The sequence below is a fragment of the Pseudophryne corroboree genome, chromosome 8 (genome assembly GCF_028390025.1).
Source record: "Pseudophryne corroboree isolate aPseCor3 chromosome 8, aPseCor3.hap2, whole genome shotgun sequence".
Taxonomy (NCBI): Eukaryota; Metazoa; Chordata; class Amphibia; order Anura; family Myobatrachidae; genus Pseudophryne; species Pseudophryne corroboree.
In genome coordinates, this window is record NC_086451.1 from 159,673,188 (window position 1) to 159,692,267 (window position 19,080).

Consider the following 19,080-nt stretch of genomic DNA (forward strand, 5'->3'; position numbering starts at 1 on the left):
CAGCCCCTGAAGCATTCAAGCTGATTTCTTGCAGCAGCTGGGCACTGTAACAGCTCCAGAGCTGCTCTGTAATGCAAATAAAAGGGTGTGGGCCCTGCAACACCACCTGTAGTTCGCATTGTGCGTTGGAAGGCACAAAGTAAGCAGACGGGAGAAGTCAGGATAGTGCGCAAGGGCATAGAAGGGAGGGGCTCAAGAAAAGAGAAGTGGAAACAGACAGCAAGCTAGGCGGGAGAGAGACCTGAGACAATGAGATCTAAATTATACCAGAGCCAACCAGGGGAAAGCACAAATGCAGTCCCCCCCCCCTACCACAAATTATGCAGTCGAGATTCCCACATTTGGGGAAATCACAGAGGTCAGCATACCCAGAATGCAATGAATGAACCTCACCCTGGGAAAACAATCTTCATGACCATGGTATCACCTAAGCAAAATAAGTATGATTTGAGATAGGGCTGGGGAGGGCCGCTGCTCAGGCACACCTCCGTCAAGTAAAGGAGATTCAACTGAGGCAGCACAAGGGAACTCTCATCTGGGGACAACAACTGCAGGGAGAACACATTTTCAGACGAATGTGTGAGGGCAGAAGGCTGCCTAATACTGAAGCACCCCCCAAACAACAAACCAAATGCAACAACTAGTGCAAGCATTCCTGGGGGAAGGCCTGCAGCAGATGGATTCGCATATGGTGATGTCATCCAAGCAATGGGTATAGTTGGCTGCAACCCTCGTCTGCATATGAAAAGAGAAAATGGTCACGCAGGGCATGGCGGCCTTTGTGGGGTTGCGCTTGGATGACCCCTAGATCGCTTTATACACCCCCATCAGTGTGGGGCTCATGTTGGCCATGCCCCAGCCCCTGAAGCATTCAAGCTGATTTCTTGCAGCAGCTGGACCCAGTAACAGCTCCAGAGTTGCTCTACAAGACAAGTAAAAGGGTGTGAGCCATGCAGCACCACCTGTAGTTTGCATACACACATATATAGGACAGCATCTCTTATATGCCCCAGGGGCAATAAAATAGTATCCTTATCTAGAGTATCCGTCCATGCCGCTACAGCACTACACATACACACCCAGGCTGACGCAATTGCCGGTCTGAGTAAGGTACCTGAATGTGTATAAATGGACTTCAGGGTAATCTCCTGTTTGCGGTCAGCAGACTCTTTGAGGGTAGCCATATCCTGGGACGGGAGGGCTAACTTCTTGGATAAGCGTGTTAATGCTTTGTCCACCCAAGGGGAGGATTCCCATCGTAACCTATCCGTTGATGGGAAAGGATACGCCATAAGAATCCTTTTGGAAATCTGCAGGAGATTCCCAAGCTTTTTCACATAACTCGTTCAGCTCGTGTGAGGGGAAAAGGTTACCTCAGGCTTCTTTCCCTTGTACATATGTACCCTCTTGTCAGGGATAGGGGGCTCCTCTGTGATGTGCAAAACATCTTTTATTGCCATAATCATATATCAAATGTATTTTGCCAATTTTGGCTGTAACTTTGCATCATCGTAATCGACACTGGAGTCAGAATCCGTGTCGGTATCTGTGTCAACAATCTGGATAGTGGGCACTTATGAGACCCTGACAGTCCCTGCGACATAGGATCAGGCATGGGTTGAGACCCTGACTGTCCCAAAGCTTCAGCCTTGTCTAATCTTTTGTGCAATGAGTTTACACTAGCATTTAAAACATTCCACATATCCATCCAATCAGGTGTCGGCGGAGACACCACATTCATTTGCTCCCGCTCCTCTCTAATATAGCCTTCTTCCTCAGACATGTCGACACACGCGTACCGACACACCACACACACAGGGAATGCTTTTACTGAAGACATTTCCCCCACAAGGCCCTTTGGCAGAGCTGGCCCTAACCAATATGATGCCCTAGGCAAGATTTTGCCTGGTGCCCCCTAGCACCACCGCTGGTTCCGCCTCTGACCTTGCACCTCTTTCCCAGCACCATCAACCCTCACCCATAACAGTACTTATTTTGGTGTTTGTACCCCCTATATTTTAAACAGGAACAGTTCGCACATTTGGCGCACAGTCCAAAAAGGGGTGTGTTTTTGCTGGCAATGGGCATGTCCTCACAATAGTACCCCCAATTAAAATTCCGCCACACAGTACTGCAATTTTATTCACATTTGATCACGCGATAGTGTCCATAATTCACATTACATCCCACAGTAGTATTACTTTACCTTATAAACGTTACTTCTCACAGTAGTGCTCCTTATTCACATTACATCACACTGAATTGCTCCTTATTTACATTACACCACACCCTATTGCTCTTTATTCACATTAGACGACACAGTAAATGCCCTTTCTATACGCAACGCTACATATTAGAGCACCTTATACACATAATGCCACACATTAGTAATGCATTTATACACATAATTCCACACAGTAATGCCCCTTACACATATGAGACACATCACTAATGTCCTTATAAACATAATGCGTCTTACACATTATGACAACCTTTATTAATGCCCTTTTACACATAATGGCCCTCATTCCGAGTTGTTAGCTCGCAAGCTGCTTTTAGCAGCATTGCACACGTTAAGCCGCCGCCTACTGGGAGTGAATCTTAGCTTATCAAAATTGCGAACGAAAGATTAGCAGAATTGCGAATAGACACTTCTTAGCAGTTTCTGAGTAGCTCCAGACTTACTCGACAACTGTGATCAGTTCAGTCAGTTTCGTTCCTGGTTTGACATCACAAACACACCCAGCGTTCGCCCAGACACTCCCCCGTTTCTTCAGACACTCCCGCGTTTTACCCAGAAACGGCAGCGTTTTTTCACACACACCCATAAAACGGCCAGTTTCCGCCCAGAAACACCCACTTCCTGTCAATCACACTACGATCAGCAGAACAAAGAAAAAACCTCGTAATGCCGTGAGTAAAATACCTAACTGCATAGCAAATTTACTTTGCGCAGTCGCAGAGCGAACATTGCGCATGCGCAATTAGCGGAAAATCGCTGCGATGCGAAGAAAATTACCGAGCGAACAACTCGGAATGACCACCCTTGCGCATGCGCAATTAGCGGAAAATCGCTGCGATGCGAAGAAAATTACCGAGCGAACAACTCGAAATGACCACCAATGTCCCTTACACATATGCCGCACATTATTAATGCCCTTATACACATAATGACACACATAGTGCCCCTTACCCATATGTTGCACATTATTAATGCATTTTTACATGACACACATAATGCTCCTTACTCATATTCCGAACACTACTGCACAATCAACCCACTCACATGCACACAGCACTCACACTGCCACTAACACTGTGACCTCTGCCTCTGCTTGGATACAGATGTGTCCTCATAAATCTTGCCTCAATGCTAACGTTGGGGCACCTTTTTTTTATTAAAATGCATCTTATTTGCATTGCTATGTTGTTAGGATGCACACGCAGCTTCTGCCGATTAAAATGATATGCAGCACGCCTATATACTGTGTGAGACTGTGGCTGTATCTGCATATGAAATGCTACACACAGAATATAGGCATGCCGCATATCATTTTAATCAGCAGAAGTTGCTGATGCCCCTAGGCATATCAAATGCCCTAGGCAATTGCCTAGTTTGCCTATGCCTATGGCCGGCTCTGCCCTTTGGAGAGACAGAGAGAGAGTATGCCAGCACATACCCCAGCGCTATATAACCCAGGAATAGCACAGTAACTTAATGTTTGCACAGTAGCGCTGCTGTAAGTAATTTGCGCCAAATTATGTGCCCCCCCCCCTCTCTTTTCAACCCTCTTGTCTACCGTGGTATAAGCAGGGGAGAGTCCGGGGAGCTTCCTCTCAGCGGTGCTGTGGAGAAAAAATGGCGTTGGTGAGTGCTGAGGGAGAAGCCCCGACCCCTCGGCGGCGGGCTTCTGTCCTGCTTAAACTGTACAATTGGCGGGGGCTCATACATATATACAGTGCCCAGCTGTATATATGTTATATTTCTGCCAAAAAGAGGTTTATATTGCAGCCCAGGGCGCCCCCCCTGCGCCCTGCACCCTTACAGTGACCGGAGTATGTGAGGTGTATGGGAGCAATGGCGCACAGCTGCAGTGCTGTGCGTTACCTCAATGAAGATCATGAAGTCCTCTGCCGCCTCTGAAGTCTTCTTTTCTTCTCATACTCACCCGGCTTCTATCTTCCGGCTCTGCGAGGGGGACGGCGGCGCGGCTCTGGGACGGACGGCGAGGGTGAGATCCTGCGTACCAATCCCTTTGGAGCTAATCCCTTTGGAGCTAATGGTGTCCAGTAGCTTAAGAAGCAGGACCTTGCAACTCGGAGAGTAGGGCTGCTTCTCTCCCCTCAGTCCCTCGATGCAGGGAGTCTGTTGCCAGCAGTGCTCCCTGAAAATTAAAAACCTAACAAAATACTTTCTGTCAGAAAGCTCAGGAGAGCTCCTGAAAAGCACCCAGTCTCCACTGGGCACAGTATCAAACTGAGGTATGGAGGAGGGGCATAGAGGGAGGAGCCAGTGCACACCCAGAACTAAAGTCTTTCTTAAAGTGCCCATGTCTCCTGCGGAGCCGTCTATCCCCATGGTCCTTACGGAGTCCCCAGCATCCTCTAGGACGTTAGAGAAAATAGGATTTTAATACCTACAGGTAAATCCTTTTCTCTTATTCCGTAGAGGATGCTGGGCACCCGTCCCAGTGCGTACTGTGTCTGCAGTTATTAAATGGCCCTTAACTCCAGAACATTTATGTGGAGACAACTTTCCCGACTTGACCATCTTCCTTGGACGTTTTCCCCCTGTGTGACTGCTCCCCAGCCTCGGAGGGTTGCATCCATGGTCCCTAGGATCCAGTCCTGGATCCCGAACCTTTGCCCCTCTAGGAGGTGAGAACTGTGCAGCCACCAATGGAGTGAGATTCTGGTCTTGGAAGACAGGATTATCCTCCGGTGCGTGTGTAGGTGGGATCCGGACCACTTGTCCAACAGGTCCCACTGGAACACTCTGGCATGGAACCAGCCAAACTGAATGGGCTCGTAGGCCGCAACCATCTTACCCAGCAACCAAATGCATTGATGGATTAACACTCTTGCTGGTTTCAGAATTTGTTTGACCAGACTCTGGATCTCCAGAGCCTTTCCACTGGAAGAAAACCTCTTCTGTGTCCAGTATCACTCCCAAAAACAACAACCGCGTCATTGGGACCAACTGCGATTTTGGCAAGTTTAGGAGCCAACTATGTTGTTGAAGAACTGTCAGGGAGAGTGCAATGTTTTGCACTAACTGGTCCCTGGATTTCGCCTTTATCAAAAGATCATCCAAGTACGGGATAATTGTTACTCCTTGCTTGCGATCACCCTGGTGAAAATCCTCAGAGCCGTGGACAGACCAAACGGCAATGTCTGAAATTGGTAATGGCAATACTGAATTGCAAACCTCAGGTAGCTTGATGCAGAGGCTAAATGGGAACATGTAAGTAGGCATCCTTTATGTCTACCAAAACCATGAAATCTCCTTCCTCCGGACTGGAGATCACTGCACTGAGAGATTCCATCTTGAAATTTAATTTCCTTACGTAGAAATTGAGGGATTTCAGATTTCAGATTGGTCTGACTGAGCTGTCCGGCTTAGGGACCACGAAGAGGCTTGAATAAAAACCTTCTCCCTGCTGACTAAAGCCGATTTGAACAATCGGTGAGGGGGAACGTCTTGAAACCCCAGTTTGTACCCTTGGGACACTATTTGTAAAACACACGAGTCCATGTCCGAATGAATCCAGAACTGACTGAAGAGTTTTAGACGTGCCCCCACTGGTGCGGGCTCCTTCAAGAGAGCCCCAGCGTCATGCGGTGGATTTGGCAGAAGCAGAGGATGATCTCTGCTCCTGCGATCTTGAAGAGGATGCAGACCTCTTCCCTCTTCTCCTTCCTCTACCTGCAAAGAAAGGGGAATCTTAACTTCTTGCATATCTATTGGGCCGAAATGACTGCATCAGATAATGATGCGTCTTCATCCGTTGGGAGGGAACATAGGGCAAGAAGGTTGACTTACCTGCGGGAGCTGCCGAGATCAAATTAACTAGGCAGTCACCAAACAACGCTTCACCTTCATAGGGAAGGGACTCCCTTTCTTCTTGGAGTCAGCATCAGCATTCTCTTGGTGAATCCACAATGCCCTCCTATCCGAGACTGCCATGAAATTGGCCCGTGAACTCAAGAGTCCTATATCCCTTGCAGTCTCACGTAAGTATGCTGCAGTGTCCTTGATATGATACAACGTAAGGAGTATCCCATCTCTCCAAGGTATCTATATCGGATGACAAGGTATTCGACCAATTCTTGAATACTACTACTCACCCATGCACATGTAATGGCAGGTCTAAGTAATGTACCCTTGGTTACATAACTAGAAATAATGTAGCTTCCTGCATACGATCTGCTGGATTTGTGACAGGGCCCCGTGCAGAACAGGGGGTGACTCCCACTTTATTCTGTCCGCGGCGGGAAATGAATAAACAACCAGAATCCTTTTGGGGATTTGAAACCATCTTGTCGAGCTGGCCCAGACTTTCTCAAACAGAGATGGAGGAACGTTACATCAGCTTTCATTATATATCTATATATACATACATATAGACCCCTTTCTCAGGAACAGCAGGGTCTTCAGTGATTTTAATATGTCCTTAATATCCACAATCATGTACTGAATGCTCCTTGCCAATATTGGATCTAATCAGGAAACATTATGGTCGACATAGGAATCAGTATCCGTGTCAGTATCAGTGTGTAGTAACTGGGCAAAATAACATTTTTGCGACCCCGCGGGGCCTGAGGGAAAAGAAACATAGCCAAGAACATCACATCTATTCTCTACGTCTGTGTCTGGGACACAGATTTATCCAACCTTACTCTGATATTACTGAAACTTTTACCCAGTCAGTTATTGGTGGTGCCAACAGGGCCACCATCATATGTCTGCATTCCTAATATAGTTTCCTCTTGGGAAAAACATTCAGCCATCGACATGTTGACACACATGTACCAAGTACCCACAGACACATCGCCTTATGGGGGACAGACCGTCAGTAAATCTGTCAGAGGGACACAGAGGATTTTTCAGCTCACAATCCAGCGCCAAAAGTACACAGTCTGGGAAATAATAAACTCTATAGTGATAGACTTGTAATGCTCTAAAGATGTTCTGGTGAGGTGAGGAAGAAGCCCCGCTACTGTAATGGCGCGTATCTGTCCTGCTCAGAAATAATTAATTACGCTAGCGGGGTAAGGACAGTGCCCAGGCACTAATGTCCACTTTTTCCAGCCTTTTGTGAGGAATTTATGCTGCCCAGGGTGCCCCCCCCCCCCTGTGCCCTGCACCCTGCAGTGCCTGTGTTTGTGTGGGAGCATGGCGCGCAGCGTTCCGCTCGCTGCTCGGTACCTCAGAATGCCATCACTGGAGAAGAAGTCTTCTGTTCTTCTGCTACTCACCTGTCTTCTGGCTCTGTAAGGGGGTGACGGCAGGCTGCGGGAGTGTGCATCTAGGCGTACCCAGCGATCAGCACCCTCAGGAGCTAATGGTGTCCTGTCAGCCTGAAGCAGAGCTATTGAACTCACTAGAAGTTGGTCATACTTCTCTCCCCTAAGTCCCACGAAGCAGGGAGACTGTTGCCAGCAGCCTCCCTGAGAATAAAAAAAACTAACAAGTCTTTTCAGAGAAACTCAGTAGAGCTCCCCTGTAGTGCATCCAGTATCACTGCGCACAATACTAAAACTGGAGTCTGGAGGAGGGGCATAGAGGGAGGAGACAGTTCACACCCTTTGAAAGTCTTAAAGTGCCCATGTCTCCTGCGGATCCAGTCTATACCCCAAGGTTCTTAATGTGACCCCAGCATCATCTAGGACGTATGAGAAAACAAATAACGCACACATGAGGAGGAGAGAACTAAGGAAGCTATAAGGAGAAGAGGGGAGGGGGGGTTGAAAGGTAAGGTAGTAAAGGCATATTGGATAAACTACAACCTTATACATATTCATTAATGTACCAGTAGTTAGAAGTAGAAGAGCTCTAACAGAAACCACAAAGCTTATCTAAAGCCACACCACACTGGATATGCCCAATCTCATTTGATTTTTGAAGCAAAGCAGTATTGGACTTTGTTAATACATGGATGGGAGACTGCTTGGTAGTATCAGATTCTTTAGGTGTTTTTAAACTACCAACACCATTTTCTTGGTACATTTAATTTTTACATGTATTCTTTTATGTACCAGAAGTTAGAAGTAGAAGAGCTGTAATAAAAACCACCAGCTCATCTACAGCCACAGCACACTGGATTTGCCCAATCTCTCCTGATCATGGAAGCTGAGCAGTGTTGGTCCTGGTTTTAGTACTTGGATGGGAGACCACCAGGAAATACCAGGAGCTGTGTGTATTTTTACAATACTAACACCGTTCTCTTGATGCATTCCATTTTGAAACATTGGGGCAGATCTATTAAGCCTGGTGAACTGATAAAGTGCAAGGTGATAAAGTACCAGCCAGTCAGCTCCTAACTGTCATTTTTCAAACCCAGCCTGTGACATGGCAATTAGGAGCTGATTGGCTGGTACTTTATCACCATGCAAATTATCATTTCACCAGGTTTAATAAATCGTCCGCTTACTCATTTATGTACGAGTAGTTAGAAGTAGAAGAACTCTAACAGAAACCACTAAGCTCATCTACAGCCACACCACACTGTATATGCCCAATATCACCTGATTTTAGGCCTGGTATGTTCTTGGATGTGAGACCACCTGGGAATACCAGGTGCTGTAGGTAGTTTTATACTACCAACACCGTTCTCTTGATGCATTCTATTTTGAAACTTATTCATTGATGTACCAGTAGTTAGAAGTAGAAGTTAGAAACAGCAAAAATCATCTACAGCCGCATCACACTGGATATGTCCAATCTCATCTGATGTTGGAAGCTAAGCAGTGTTGTGCCTGGTTAGTTTTTGGATTTCAGGTCCTGCCTTCTGGTTTGGCCACGGCACCTCGGAAATTCACCAAGGTCATGGCCGTGATGACGACCCTTCACCATCGGTGGACCAGGGAGGAATCTCTCCTCCCGATAAACATTCTGGAATTGCAGGCAGTGTTCAATTCATTGACACTGGCCCTGCCTCTAGTACAGAACAGGCCTGTTCAAGTACAATCGGACAACGCCACCACGGTAGTGTACACAAATCATCAAGGCGGCACTCGAAATTGCATAGCAAAGCTGGAAGTATCAAAAATCCTCAGTTGGGTAGAACGTCATCTGCCAGCAATATCGGCAGTGTTCATTCCCGGAGTCCTCAACTGGGAAGCGGATTTCCTCAGTCGTCAGGACGTTCACGCTGGAGAGTGGAGAGTCCGCAGCAGAAATGTCTGCACTGGTGTCAGTAGGTGACTGAGGCAGGGATGACTGGGAGATAGTGGGTGACTGAAGCATGTATGAGTGGGAGATAGTGGGTGACTGAGGCCGGGGTGACAGAGATAGTGGGTGACTAAAGCAGGGGTGACTGGTATAGTGGGTGACTGAGGCAGGGGTCGCAGGTATAGTGGTTAACTGAGGCAGCGGCGACTGGGAGATAGCGGGTAACTGGGGCAGGGGTGACAGGGAAAGTGTGTGACTCAGGCAGGGGTGATAGGGAGATAGTGGGCAGCAGATCACTGCCTTGCTGACAGCAGCACATCCCTGCTTCACTGACAGCAGCACATCCCTGCCTCACTTATAGCAGCACATCCCTGCCTTACTGACAGCAGCAGATCACTGCCTCACTGACAGCAGCAGATCACTGCTTCACTGACAGCAGCACATCCCTGCCTCACTGGCAGCAGCAGATCCCTGCCTCACTGGCAGCAGCAGATCCCTGCCTCACTGGCAGCAGCAGATCCCTGCCTTACTGACAGCTGTATATAGGGCCTAATTCAGACCTGATCTCTGCTGTGCATATTCACACAACAGGAGATCAGGTCTGAAGTGTGTGTGTGTGCTGGTGCCGCAGTGCACCGGCACATGCCAGAGATGCGATCAGCATCTCTGCCCAGTGAGCGCCTCTGCCAACACATACTTATCTTGCATATGAGATCTCTTGATCATAAAGATAGTTCTCACAGGGTGAGGTTCATCCATTACATTTTAAAGTAGGAAGGTACAAATTACATATTCAAATTACACATATGTGCTGGATTCAAATGTTTTCCCCCCTTCCTTTCTCAATTGTGCCCATCAGCAGCTATTCTAATGTTGCTGCCAATGGGTGTGACACATTCATTTCTTCTGTGGGGTACACTGGACTCCACAAGGATTCACATTGGGGTGTAGAGTAGGATCTTGATCTGAGGCACCAACAGGCTAAAAGTTTTTGACTGTTCCCAAGATGCTCAGCGCCCCCTGCTCTATAACCTCGCTTCCATGAACAGGGAGCTCAGTTTGTAGTTGGTGCCTTCAGTAGCAGGCCACTTAACAGGGGGCTGCCTCAGGCAGCCTATTCTTAGCTATTAATTTTGACAAGAAAAGAAGAACTTTTTTTATAAGAATCTACAAGGGCTGCAGCAGGCAAGGTCTAATAGACATCTTTACTGCAGCTCCATCACTCCCAGCGGCGCAGTATACTCCCGTGCCCTGGTTGCTGGGTCACTGCAGTGGAGGCTCCGGTTTCTTCCTAAGGTCAGTCACACACACACCGCCCTCCGGGATCACGAGGCCGCTGATGAAAGGGAGGTAAGGGGCTTCTGTGCCCACACTATACCGAGATCCAGCGTGGCTGTAGGGGGCGGGCCGTGTGCGCACTGGCGTGGACACTGATTACTGGGCAGCAGCTCCACTAGCCACCAGGGACAGTTAAGGAGCACAGCTCTGGGGGTTTTTCTCCTATATTAACCCCATTTTGTACTACCTGCAGTGCATTGTGATAGGTAATAGAGCCTGATTCATGTTGGATTGTAATCGCAAAGAGCTGCGCATTGGAAAATTCAGGGCTATGCCGTGTAGATGATGGCCTAACAGGAGGCTTTAAAATTTTCTTTCTAGTGTCCTTCGTTTGGAATTTTAAAGCCTCCTGTTAGGCCATCATCTACACGGCATAGCCCTGAATTTTCCAATGCGCAGCTCTTTGCAAAAGAGAGATATTGGCAAGGAAAAGGTGTCTTGTACCTTTGCATTTTTCTCCCAAACGAAGGACACTAGAAAGAAAATTTTAAAGCCTCCTGTTAGGCCATCATCTACACGGCATAGCCCTGAATTTTCCAATGCGCAGCTCTTTGCAAAAGAGAGATATTGGCAAGGAAAAGCTGTCTTGTACCATTGGATTTTTCTCCCAAACGAAGGACACTAGAATGAAAATGTTAAAGCCTCCTGTTAGTGCTTCATCTACACGGTATAGCCCTGAATTTTCCAATGCGTAGCTCTTTGCAAAAGAGAGATATTGGCAAGGAAAAGCTGTCTTGTACCTTTGCATTTTTCTCCCAAGCAAATGTAGTTTGTTTTTGTCAATTACCATTTTAATAATAGGGTAAAAAAAATTAAGTAGATTTTTGAAAGAAAACAATACTGTCAATATACTATTAAAACAAATTAAAATGGTAAAAGTTATTGTACTTTAAGAAAACATAAAAGAGCTAACATATCAATCCCAGTTTTGGATTACTTTAATTAACAAAAAAAATGCATATAGCAGAGGATAGTTTCAATCTGCCTACCTCTGGGTAATGGGCCCAGCATGCTTCCATTGCAGTACTCTGCTGCACATGTAAGTGCAAGAGATCCTAAAGCACTCACTCATCATGGGAAAGTACCAATGTGTTTCTTCGTTGGTTGATGGAAGAAACATCTTAAAAAAACTCTCCAGATTATTGACTTTTTAAAGTTTTTCTAGGAAAAGTTTTAGATGTATGCTTATTAGCCTTTGTCAGTATGTACTTTTCGCGAAGTGTCTCTGTGGCGCAATCGGTTAGTGTGTCCGGCTACTAACCAAAAGGTTGGTGGTTCAATCCCACCCAGGGATGTAATTGACCATGTTATCAGATTTTGGTGATCTTTAAGTAGACAAGTCAAAATTTCAAACCCCCTGTTATGGTGTAGGGTACCTGGCCTTTTCTGATGTAATCAGAGTTAGATTTGATTCAGTGATTTAATAAAAACAGCTAGGAAGCACAATTTAGCAGTGGGTTGCAGAGAAAAAGAAATATGCTGGCAAAAAAAATCCAATTGAGTGATTAAACAGCTCTTCATTTTCTGGCTTTATTTTTATGCTAACAAATTTGTTCTCTGAAAAGTGTCCACAAAGCCAAGTCTCTGATTAACACCTTTGTAGGGATGGTTTTTCACCTATTACTAAATTAAACTTGCTTCATTGGAAAGGCAGCAAGATGCATCCTCATTTCAATGTCTACTGAAATAATACAGGTTGACACCAGGAAACATTAACGCCACTGCATCCTTGCTGCTTTCTCATGTAGAAGTCTGTTTAATGTGAAAACAAGGTGATATCTAATTAGCACACAGGTAAGGAATTAAGAAAATCTTTATTTAAGGGTGAAGATGTTTCTCACAAAATCGTTGCCCCAATGCATCATTGAAATTCAAGCTGGAAAGATGATTTTAATATATCACTTGTACATTTTGTATTGCTCTTCTGGTGACAATGTAGTTTGTTTTTGTCAATTACCCTTTTAATAATAGGGTAAAGAAAATTAAGTGGATTTTTTAAAGAAAACAATACTGTCAATATACTATTAAAACAAATTAAAATGGTAAAAGTTATTGTACTTTAAGTAAAAATAAAAGAGCAAAAATATCAATCCCAGTTTTGATAACTTAAATTAACAAAAAAAATGCATATATCAAAGGATAGTTTCAATCTGCCTACCTCTGGGTTATGGGCCCAGCATGCTTCCATTGCAGTACTCTGCTGCACATGTAAGTGCAAGAGATCCTGAAGCACTCACTCATCATGGGAAAGTACCAATGTGTTTCTTCATTGGTTGATGTAAGAAACATCTTACAAAAACTCTCCAGATTATTGACTTTTTAAAGTTTTTCTAGGAAACGTTCTAGATGTATGCTTATTAGACTTTGTCAGTATGTACTTTTTGCAAAGTGTCTCTGTGGCGCAATCGGTTAGTGTGTCCGGCTACTAACCAAAAGGTTAGTGGTTCAATCCCAACCAGGGACGTAATTGACCTTGTTATCAGATTTTGGTGATCTTTAAGTAGACAAGTCAAAATTTCAAACCCCCTGTTATGGTGTAGGGTACCTGGCCTTCTCTGATGTAATCAGAGTTAGATTTGATTCAGTGATTTTATAAAAACAGCTAGGAAGCACATTTTAGCAGTGGGTTGCAGAGAAAAAGAAATATGCTGGCAAAAAAAATCCAATTGAGTGATTAAACAGCTCTTAATTTTCTAGCTTTATTTTTATGCTAACAAATTTGTTCTCTGAAAAGTGTCCACAAAGCTAAGTCTCTGATTAACACCTTTGTAAGGATGGTTTTTAACCTATTACTAAATTAAACTTGCTTCATTGGAAAGGCAGCAAGATGCATCCTCATTTCAATGTCTACTGAAATAATACAGGTTGACACCAGGAAACATTAACGCCACTGCATCCTTGCTGCTTTCTCATGTGGAAGTCTGTTTAATGTGAAAACAAGGTGATATCTAATTAGCACACAGGTAAGGAATTAAGAAAATCTTTATTTAAGGGTGAAAATGTTTCTCACAAAATCGTTGCCCCAATGCATCATTGAAATTCAAGCTGGAAAGATGATTTTAATATATCACTTGTACATTATGTATTGCTCTTCTGGTGACAATGTAGTTTGTTTTTGTCAATTACCATTTTAATAATAGGGTAAAGAAAATTAAGTGGATTTTTGAAAGAAAACAATACTGTCAATATACTATTAAAACAAATTAAAATGGTAAAAGTTATTGTACTGTAAGTAAAAATAAAAGAGCCAACATATCAATCCCAGTTTTGGATTACTTTAATTAACAAAAAAAAATGCATATAGCAGAGGATAGTTTCAATCTGCCTACCTCTGGGTTATGTGCCCAGCATGCTTCCATTGCTGTACTCTGCTGCACATGTAAGTGCAGTAGATCCTGAAGCACTCACTCATCATGGGAAAGTACCAATGTGTTTCTTCGTTTGTTGATGGAAGAAACATCTTACATAAACTCTCCAGATTATTGAATTTTTAAAGTTTTTCTAGGAAACGTTTTAGATGAATGCTTATTAGCCTTTGTCAGTATGTACTATCGCAAAGTGTCTCTGTGGTGCAATCAGTTAGTGTGTACAGCTATAAACCAAAACGTTGGTGGTTCAATCCCACCCAGGGACGTAATTGACCTTGTGATCAGATTGTGGTGATCTTTAAGTAGACAAGTCAAAATTTCAAATCCCCTCTTATGGTGTAGGGTACCTGGCCTTCTCTGATGTAATCAGAGTTAGATTTGATTCAGTGATTTTATAAAAACAGCTAGGAAGCACAATTTAGCAGTGGGTTGCAGAGAAAAAGAAATATGCTGGCAAAAAAATCCAATTGAGTGATTAAACAGCTCTTCATTTTCTGGCTTTATTTTTATGCTAACAAATTTGTTCTCTGAAAAGTGTCCACAAAGCCAAGTCTCTGATGAACACCTTTGTAAGGATGGTTTTTCACCTCTTACTAAATTAAACTTGCTTCATTGGAAAGGCAGCAAGATGCATCCTCATTTCAATGTCTACTGAAATAATACAGGTTGACACCAGGAAACATTAACGCCAATGCATCCTTGCTGCTTTCTCATGTGGAAGTCTGTTTAATGTGAAAACAAGGTGATATCTAATTAGCACACAGGTAAGGAATTAAGAAAATCTTTATTTAAGGGTGAAGATGTTTCTCACAAAATCGTTGCCCCAATGCATCATTGAAATTCAAGCTGGAAAGATGATTTTAATATATCACTTGTACATTTTGTATTGCTCTTCTGGTGACAATGTAGTTTGTTTTTGTCAATTACCATTTTAATAATAGGGTAAAGAAAATTAAGTGGATTTTTGAAAGAAAACAATACTGTCAATATACTATTAAAACAAATTAAAATGGTAAAAGTTATTGTACTTTAAGTAAACATAAAATAGCTAACATATCAATCCCAGTTTTGGATTACTTTAATTAACAAAAAAAATGCATATAGCAGAGGATAGTTTCAATTTGCCTACCTCTGGGTAATGGGCCCAGCATGCTTCCATTGCAGTACTCTGCTGCACATGTAAGTGCAAGAGATCCTGAAGCACTCACTCATCATGGGAAAGTACCAATGTGTTTCTTCGTTGGTTGATTTAAGAAAATTCTTACAAAAACTCTCCAGATTATTGACTTTTTAAAGTTTTTCTAGGAAACGTTCTAGATGTATGCTTATTAGCCTTTGTCAGTATGGACTTTTGCAAAGTGTCTCTGTGGCGCAATCGGTTAGTGTGTCTGGCTACTAACCAAAAGGTTGGTGGTTCAATCCCACCCAGGGACATAATTGACCTTGTGATTGGGTTTTGGTGATATTTAAGTAGACAAGTCAAAATGTCAAACCCCCTCTTATGGTGTAGGGTACCTGGCCTTCTCTGATGTAATCAGAGTTAGATTTGATTCAGTGATTTTATAAAAAACAGCTAGGAAGCACAATTTAGCAATGGGTTGCAGAGAAAAAAAATATGCTGGCAGAAAAATCCAATTGAGTGATTAAACAGCTCTTCATTTTCTGCCTTTATTTTTATGCTAACAAATTTGTTCTCTAAAAAGTGTCCACAAAGCCAAGTCTCTGATTAACACCTTTGTAGGGATGGTTTTTCACCTATAACTAAATTAAACTTGCTTCATTGGAAAGGCAGCAAGATGCATCCTCATTTCAATGTCTACTGAAATAATACAGGTTGACACCAGGAAACATTAATGCCACTGCATCCTTGCTGCTTTCTCATGTAGAAGTCTGTTTAATGTGAAAACAAGGTGATATCTAATTAGCACATAGGTAAGGAATTAAGAAAATCTTTATTTAAGGGTGAAGATGTTTCTCGCAAAATCGTTGCCCCAATGCATCATTGAAATTCAAGCTGGAAAGATGATTTTAATATATCACTTGTACATTTTGTATTGCTCTTCTGGTGTTTTTGTCAATTACCCTTTTAATAATAGGGTAAAGAAAATTAAGTGGATTTTTTAAAGAAAACTATACTGTCAATATACTATTAAAACAAATTAAAATGGTAAAAGTTATTGTACTGTAAGTAAAAATAAAAGAGCAAAAATATCAATCCCAGTTTTGATTACTTAAATTAACAAAAAAAGTGCATATAGCAAAAGATAGTTTCAATCTGCCTACCTCTGGGTTATGGGCCCAGCATGCTTCCATTGCAGTACTCTGCTGCACATGTAAGTGCAAGAGATCCTGAAGCACTCACTCATCATGGGAAAGTACCAATGTGTTTCTTCGTTGGTTGATGGAAGAAACATCTTACAAAAACTCTCCAGATTATTGACTTTTTAAAGTTTTTCTAGGAAACGTTCTAGATGTATGCTTATTAGCCTTTGTCAGTACGCACTTTTTACAAAGTGTCTCTGTGGCGCAATCGGTTAGTGTGTCTGGCTACTAACCAAAAGGTTGGTGGTTCAATCCCACCCAGGGACGTAATTGACCTTGTTATCAGATTTTGGTGATCTTTAAGTAGACAAGTCAAAATTTCAAACCCCCTGTTATGGTGTTGGGTACCTGGCCTTCTCTGATGTAATCAGAGTTAGATTTGATTCACTGATTTTATAAAAACAGCTAGGCTGCACAATTTTGCAGTGGGTTGCAGAGAAAAAGAAATATGCTGGCAAAAAAAATCCAATTAAGTGATTAAACAGCTCTTCATTTTCTGGCTTTATTTTTATGCTAACAAATTTGTTCTCTGAAAAGTGTCCACAAAGCCAAGTCTCTGATTAACACCTTTGTAGGGATGGTTTTTCACCTATTACTAAATTAAACTTGCTTCATTGGAAAGGCAGCAAGATGCATCCTCATTTCAATGTCTACTGAAATAATACAGGTTGACACCAGGAAACATTAACGCCACTGCATCCTTGCTGCTTTCTCATGTGGAAGTCTGTTTAATGTGAAAACAAGGTGATATCTAATTAGCACACAGGTAAGGAATTAAGAAAATCTTTATTTAAGGGTGAAAATGTTTCTCACAAAATCGTTGCCCCAATGCATCATTGAAATTCAAGCTGGAAAGATGATTTTAATATATCACTTGTACATTTTGTATTGCTCTTCTGGTGACAATGTAGTTTGTTTTTGTCAATTACCATTTTAATAATAGGGTAAAGAAAATTAAGTGGATTTTTGAAAGAAAACAATACTGTCAATATACTATTAAAACAAATTAAAATGGTAAAAGTTATTGTACTGTAAGTAAAAATAAAAGAGCCAACATATCAATCCCAGTTTTGGATTACTTTAATTAACAAAAAAAAATGCATATAGCAGAGGATAGTTTCAATCTGCCTACCTCTGGGTTATGTGCCCAGCATGCTTCCATTGCTGTACTCTGCTGCACATGTAAGTGCAATAGATCCTGAAGCACTCACTCATCATGGGAAAGTACCAATGTGTTTCTTCGTTGGTTGATGGAAGAAACATCTTACAAAAACTCTCCAGATTATTGACTTTTTAAAGTTTTTCTAGGAAACGTTTTAGATGAATGCTTATTAGCCTTTGTCAGTATGTACTTTTGCAAAGTGTCTCTGTGGCGCAATCAGTTAGTGTGTATGGCTATAAACCAAAAGGTTGGTGGTTCAATCCCACCCAGGGAAGTAATTGACCTTGTTATCAGATTTTGGTGATCTTTAAGTAGACAAGTCAAAATTTCAACCCCCCTCTTATGGTGTAGGGTACCTGGCCTTCTCTGATGTAATCAGAGTTAGATTTGATTCAGTGATTTTATAAAAACAGCTAGGAAGCACAATTTAGCAGTGGGTTACAGAGAAAAAGAAATATGCTGGCAAAAAAATCCAATTGAGTGATTAAACAGCTCTTCATTTTCTGGCTTTATTTTTATGCTAACAAATTTGTTCTCTGAAAAGTGTCCACAAAGCCAAGTCTCTGATTAACACCTTTGTAAGGATGGTTTTTCACCTATTACTATATTAAACTTGCTTCATTGGAAAGGCAGCAAGATGCATCCTCTTTTTAATGTCTACTGAAATAATACAGGTTGACACCAGGAAACATTAACGCCACGTGGAAGTCTGTTTAATGTGAAAACAAGGTGATATCTAATTAGCACACAGGTAAGGAATTAAGAAAATCTTTATTTAAGGGTGAAAATGTTTCTCACAAAATCGTTGCCCCAATGCATCATTGAAATTCAAGCTGGAAAGATGATTTTAATATATCACTTGTACATTTTGTATTGCTCTTCTGGTGACAATGTAGTTTGTTTTTGTCAATTACCCTTTTAATAATAGGGTAAAGAAAATTAAGTGGATTTTTAAAAGAAAACAATACTTTCAATATACTATTAAAACAAATTAAAATGGTAAAAGTTATTGTACTTTAATGAAAAATAAAAGAGCAAAAATATCAATCCCAGTTTTGGATTACTTTAATTAACAAAAAAAATGCATATAGCAGAGGATAGTTTTAATCTGCCTACCTCTGGGTTATGGGCCCAGCATGCTTCCATTGCAGTACTCTGCTGCACATGTAAGTGCAAGAGATCCTGAAGCACTCACTCATCATGGGAAAGTACCAATGTGTTTCTTCGTTGGTGGATGGAAGAAACATCTTACAAAAACTCTCCAGATTATTGACTTTTTAAAGTTTTTCTAGGAAACGTTTTAGATGAATGCTTATTAGCCTTTGTCAGTATGTACTTTTGCAAAGTGTCTCTGTGGCGCAATCAGTTAGTGTGTACGGCTATAAACCAAAAGGTTGGTGGTTCAATCCCACCCAGGGACGTAATTGACCTTGTTATCAGATTTTGGTGATCTTTAAGTAGACAAGTCAAAATTTCAAATCCCCTCTTATGGTGTA

General features: G+C 42.4%; 3 non-coding genes across 3 annotated transcripts; 2 read left to right on the forward strand and 1 right to left on the reverse strand.

Annotated features, from left to right (window-relative positions):
* Nucleotides 1-277: 277 nt before the first annotated feature.
* On the reverse strand, nucleotides 278-444 carry LOC134951163 (U1 spliceosomal RNA). Its single transcript, XR_010183955.1, has one exon. It is a non-coding gene; the product is annotated as a U1 spliceosomal RNA (small nuclear RNA).
* Nucleotides 445-15,460: 15,016 nt separating this feature from the next.
* TRNAS-ACU (transfer RNA serine (anticodon ACU)) lies at nucleotides 15,461-15,534 on the forward strand. The gene has a single exon. It is a non-coding gene; the product is annotated as a tRNA-Ser (tRNA).
* A 1,081-nt stretch (nucleotides 15,535-16,615) lies between these two features.
* Nucleotides 16,616-16,689, forward strand: TRNAS-ACU (transfer RNA serine (anticodon ACU)). Its single transcript has one exon. It is a non-coding gene; the product is annotated as a tRNA-Ser (tRNA).
* The last annotated feature ends 2,391 nt before the right edge of the window (nucleotides 16,690-19,080 follow it).